Below are 6,036 nucleotides of genomic sequence, written 5' to 3' on the forward strand. Positions count from 1 at the left end.
CAATCCAAGAAAGAAAAACCAAATCAAGGAAAGAAATGAAAGCAAGCTCAAGTTTTTCAGTAATAAGCAAATCAAATCAACAAAAATCCTTCTTGGGTTTGGATACTGCTCATTTAATTGGCTCCAAAGATTCATCTAAAATCCAAACAAATACATAAAAATTATAAGGAAACAAAGAAAATGAAAATGAAAAAAAATCTAGGATCGAAATCTTTGTGATATTATGGAGGAAATTAAACCAACCGACCACAGATCGAGCTTCCAATGGGGTCATTCGCGAGAGAAAAATAGAAGGAACGCACTCAATGGGAGAAGATGCGGCCACAGTCACAGAGTGGCCACAAGTGATGTGGGCGCCGAGGGCCTTGTAGTCAGACTGGACGGTGTAGGCCTTGGAGCAGCGGGCGTAGACCCACTGCTTGTGGCTGACAAGGTCGCCGAGGGTAGTGGGGAGGTCGTGGGATGGATGATGACGAGGAGTAGCGGAAGTGCTTCTTGATACCGACGTCGTGGGATGGACGATGACGATGAGTAGCGGAAGTGCTTCTTGATGCCGACGAGGTCGCCGACGGCAGTGGGATAGACGGAGGAGAGAGCTAGGGCATGAGAATGAGAAAGAGAGGCAGAGGCAAGGGGGGAGTTACGGACGGAGGGAGGGAGAGAGAGAGTGGGAGTCATGAAAAAATTCCTTGGCGCGTCGGCTGTGCGCCAAATATGTTCCTAATTGGCGTCCGACGCACGGTCGGAAAATTAAAAGTTTTTGACGATGCGAGAAAATTTGATCATTAATAATTTTAACCACAAAAATTTGGTTGACAAAGAAAAATTTCTATCGACTAAAATACAACTGCTCATGAATCATTTTGGTGGGCCAGCGTGCACATTTTGCCCAACCTGGTTGCCAATTCTCACCAGGCATATGAAATAGCATCAATATGTTTTTGATCCAAATGGTTATAATTTGATCAGTGAAGAATGTAATTTTTTTCAACCAAATTATATTTTGGTCAGTAATATATTTTTTTCTAATAGTGGCTAAACCACATATCATTGCACTCATCCAAACCCATATATACCCATGACTTACATGCTCTCATCTTTTTTGGACTTATACCTAACCCAAATATGGATTAGCCCCTCAAAGATCATGTCTTCTAGGCCTTAAGACGATGGAGGACCGAACTTCCATCTTAGGATCAAACTGGTCCTAGCCCTAAAACTCAAATCGATCTTAGACTCATGGAGCCAACACCATGGCTCCTCACCTGACCTCCCAAGACTTGGAAGCACCACACTTGAGCTTAAATTGGAGCAAATATGAAATTGGAGCAGATGGATGTGAAGACGGCATCCTTACATGAAAGTCTAGAAGAGAGGATCTACATGAAGCAACTAGCTGGTTTCATGCAGATTGGATTGGAAGAAAGGGTATGTCTACTCAAAAGATCTTTCTACGATTTGAAGCAGTCACCTTGCCAATGGTACAAAAGATTTGATGCTTTTGTTTTGAGCCTTGATTTTTTTAGATGTGAATATGATAGCTGTGTATGTGAAGAATGTGAATGAGGATGATGCACTATATCTGTTTTTGTATGTGAATGATATGCTCATTGCCAGCAGGAGTGCCAAAGCAATAGATGGGCTGAAAATTGCATTATTTTCAGAGTTTAAGATTAAAGACTTGGATCCAGCCAGGAAGATACTTGAGATAGAGATTTGCCAAAATAGGAGCAAGAGTATTCTCCACTTGTCATAAGAAGGATACATTCAGAAGGTGTTGGAGAGGTTTAGGATGGATAAGGCCAAACCGATTGGAACACCTTTGGCGAGCCACATCACTTTCGAAGCTATAGTGCCCCCAGACAAAGAAAGAGAAAGACTACATGGAGAGAGTTCCATATGTCAGTACCATAGGCAGTATGATGTATGCTATGGTGTATTGTAGGTCAAACATAGTACATGCAGTGAGCCAGATGAGCAGGTGCATGGCAAACCCTGAAAGGAGCACTGAAAGGCATGGAAGTGAATCTTGCGGTATCTTCAAGGAACTTAAAGGCTTGATCTGATTTGTGGACGATAAGATGGACCTAGGAGGAACTCCAATATCCCAAGTGAGTTTTTAGATTCATTGGAAGGGTTTTTTGATGCCAACTTTGCAGGTGATCTAGATACAAGGAGGTCTACTATAGGTTATGTTTTCTACATGTTTGGTGGACCTGTTTCTTGAAGATCAACCTTTCAACCTATCATGATCTTATCCATCATATAGGTCGAGTATATAGGGATTATATAGGCTGCCAAAGAGGTTCTTTGACTGAAGAGACTTATTATGGAGATGGGGGTGAAGCAGAGTACAATGGTGCTGCATAGTAATAGTCAGAGTGCTTTGTAGTTGGTTCAGAACCCAATCTATCATGCATGCACAAAGTATATAGATGTAAGGTACCACAAGATCAGAGAGCTGATGGAAGAAGGTGAGTGAGTGCACACAAGTGTTTGGTCCTAGGGTGGAGGTTCGGCCCTCCACGATCATGAGGCCCAGAAGATATGGGCTTTGAGGGGCCAATCCATATTTGGGCTAGGTATGAGTCCAAGGATGGTGAGAGCATACAAGTTATGAGTGTACATGGACTTGAATGAGTGCAATCACGTGATTAGCATTGAGTTTTTGGGTTTGAGTCAAATTTTAGGGTGCTGAAATTTATGAGTCACTTGTATGTATGTATATATATATATATATATATATATATATATGTGTGTGTGTGTGTGTGTGTGTGTGTGTGTGTGTGATCATTCTTGGATGAAGTGAATCAAATTTTTTTCTCCCAACTCATTCTCTTTTCTTTCTTTCTCTCTTGTGGATGCCCACCTCTCTCTCTCAAACCCTAGCTACCATCCATAGAGGAGAAATCCTAGATGCCCTAGGGTTTTCAAGCTTAGAGCACCTCCATCAAACTCTAGCCGCCTGCCTCATTTGTCTTCTCTCTCTTGCCGTCCCCTTCTTGGGTTTATTGTTACTGGTTCTAGATATCCACGCTCTTGAGAAGGTGCTCCAACAATTAGTATTAGAGCTTGGAAGAGCGTAGATATGAAGAAAGATCTAGTGGAGCGCAAGGTGCAGCACAAGGCAGCGCAAGGCAGCTAACAAGGTCTCTTGTTTGTTTCTTCTAGGATCTTTTCTTCTTGTTGGTTTTAAATTTTCAGAACCTGGTGAGGGCATTTACAAGTGGTAGTATTCAAGAAGAAGAGCCACTTAATATCAGGTTGTTTGGGGAGGAAGAAAGAAGAAAGGTCTTCAAGCAAAAAATCTGCAGCACATCACTTCTAAGTTATTCTCTTAGATCTTCCTTGTGGATTGTTGCATTTTTGGTTAGATCCAGCCATGGCACGCAGTATCAAAGTCAACTTTGAAAAGTTTGATGGGAAGGAAAGCTTCTCCATATGGAAGGTTAGGGTGGAAGATCTTTTGGTCCAACATGAGTTGGATCTGGTGTTGGAGGAGAGACCTGATGGGATGACAGATACGTAATGGATGCCCTTGGAGAAGAGAGCATGTTCAGTAATTAGAGGATGTTTAGTGGACTCGATGTTGTATTCAATGCTAGAAGAGAGGACTCCCAAGGGATTATGGTCGAAGTTGCATATCATATATATATATAAAAATATGTGCAATAAGTTGATGTTGAAGAAGCGATTGTACGCCTTCAGATGCAGGAAGGTGGAGACATCATGGTGCACATCCAAAAGTTTGACCAATTAAATAATAATCTGATGAACCTTGGGGTGAAGATGGATAAAGAAGATAAATCATTGCTTTTGCTATGCTTGCTGCCCTATTCCTATGATCTAATGGTGATGATGCTGTTATATAGAAAGGAGACATTGTATTATAAAGACATTGTCTCATTATTTAAATCTAATGAATAGAGAAAAAAGTTGACCAAGGAAGGAGCTCCCTAGGAGGGCCTTGTTGTAGGGGAGAGGCTCAGGAGAGAGAAGGATAGGGTGAGCATAGGGGGTGATACAAGTCTTAAAAAAATAGCAAGGAGGCAAGGTGCTCCAAGTGTAAGGAAGCAGGGCACTTTAAGTGGGATTGTCTGCTTTGGAAGAAGTGCAAGAGAGAAAGAGAAGGGACTGATTTTCTAAGTTTTATTAGTAATTTAGAGGACTTCCTCTTGGTGGTTTTGGAAGGATCCATGGTGTATTAAGGATCCAAAATGGCAGCCGCAGTGGTGGAGGAGTAGCAAGAGGCCCAACAAGGCAGCGTTGGGTAGCTGACCTCATTTTTAATTTTGCAGGTACACTAGGAGGACTCGATATTCAGATGGAGCACCATCTAGAGATGCCTTCACATATGAAGGGAGGTTTGACATAAGTTCAGGGCCAAGGGGTGCAAAGAAAGGAGAAAAATTTCAACACCAGTGGCAGTTTCGCACTGCACAAGTCGATGCAGAATATGTGGCAGCCAAAAAAGAATGACTCTGAGGAGATAGTGTTATATGCATCGGTTGTAGTGAGAGGGGATCTTGAAACTTATGAGGAGGCTGAGGCAAGCTAAAGAGAAGATAGGTGGGTCTAAAGTATGACAGAAAAGCTGCAGTCCCTCCAAGATAGCCTAAAATAATGGTTGGTGCAGCTGTCCAGTAGAAGGAAGCCTACAGGACGTAAGTGGGTGCCTAAATGCAAAAAAGAACCTTCAACCCAAGGGGAGGTAGATGTCTCAGAGGCCTCCAAGGGAGTTTCAAGACTGAAGGATTTGGAATTGACGATGGAGTTTGCACAAAGTGCTGTCAAGATGCACGGCGACAGCAGGTTGGTGCAGATGGACCGTGCAAATTTTACCAAGCTTTTGGGCACCAAGGTGGAGATTGTTAGCACAGGTGTAGTACTTCCAAGCCTTGAGAGGCTAGGTGAGGAGCTATGGTGTTAGCTTCATGAGTCTAGGATTGATTCGGATCCTAGGACTAGGACTAGTTTGGTCCAAGGATGGAGGTTTGGCCCTCCACAGTCTTGAGGCCTAGGAGGCATGGGCTTTGAGGGGCTAATCCATATTTGAGCTAGGTATGAGTCCAAGGAGGGTGAGAGCATGTAAGTCATGGGTGTATATGGGCTTGGGTGAGTGCAATCACATGTGGTTAGCATTGGATTTTTGGATTTGAGTCAAATTTCAGGGTGCTGAAATTTGAGAGTCACTAGGACACACACACACACACACACACACACATATATATATATATATATATATATATATATATATATATATGTGGGTGTAATCATTCTTTGATGAAGTGAATCAAATCTTTTTCTCCCAACTCATTCTCTCCTCTCTCTCCCTTTCTTGTGGATGCCTACCTCTCTCTCTCAAATGCTACCCACCACCCATAGAGGAGAAACCCTAGACGCCCTAGGTTTTTCAAGCTTGGAGCACCTCCATCAAACTCGAGCCGCCTGTCTCATTTGTCTCTCCTCTCTTGCCACCCCCTTCTTGGGTTTATTGTTGCTGGTTCCAGATCTCCATGCTTTAGGAAGGTGTTCTAACAAATGGTAAGTAAAAAATCTAGATTAACTACACCGATCTCAACAAAACTTGCCCAAAGAATAGCTTCCTACTCCTGAGGATTGACTAACTCACCGATGCCACCTTAAGATGCCAACTGTTGAGTTTCATGGATGCCTTCTTAGGATTGAAGCAAATCTGGAAGGCATCTGAGGATGAGGAGAAGACCACATTCATAACTGACAAAGATTGTATTGTTATAAAATGATGCTTTTCGGCTTAAAGAATATGGATGTGACGTATCAATGCCTCACCAATAAGATATTTAAATGCCAGATTGACTACAACATGAAAGTCTATGTCGATGATATGTTCATCAAAAGTATAGAAGCAGATCGGCATATTGTTGACCTGAAAGAGACATTCACCAAGCTATGATGACACCAAATGAAGCTCAACCCAAATAAGTGCATCTTCGGATTAACTTTGGAAAAATTCTTCGATTTTATGATGACCCAATGAGGAATAGAAGCCAACCT

The 6,036-nt window shown here is 42.4% G+C and overlaps 1 protein-coding gene across 2 annotated transcripts in view; it reads right to left on the reverse strand.

Annotated features, from left to right (window-relative positions):
* Positions 1-698, reverse strand: part of LOC105035211 (uncharacterized) — a 49,296-nt gene extending 48,598 nt beyond the window's left edge. Inside the window, exon 1 of one of the 2 annotated variants that reach the window (XR_012135412.1) lies at positions 303-692. The gene's annotated coding sequence lies outside the window, so the exon portion shown is untranslated. Of the gene's footprint in view, positions 1-302 lie in introns of both variants that reach the window. The other variant, XM_073245835.1, reaches the window with a different exon arrangement.
* Positions 699-6,036: the final 5,338 nt, after the last annotated feature.

The sequence above is a fragment of the Elaeis guineensis genome, chromosome 11 (genome assembly GCF_000442705.2).
Source record: "Elaeis guineensis isolate ETL-2024a chromosome 11, EG11, whole genome shotgun sequence".
NCBI classification, from domain to species: domain Eukaryota; kingdom Viridiplantae; phylum Streptophyta; class Magnoliopsida; order Arecales; family Arecaceae; genus Elaeis; species Elaeis guineensis.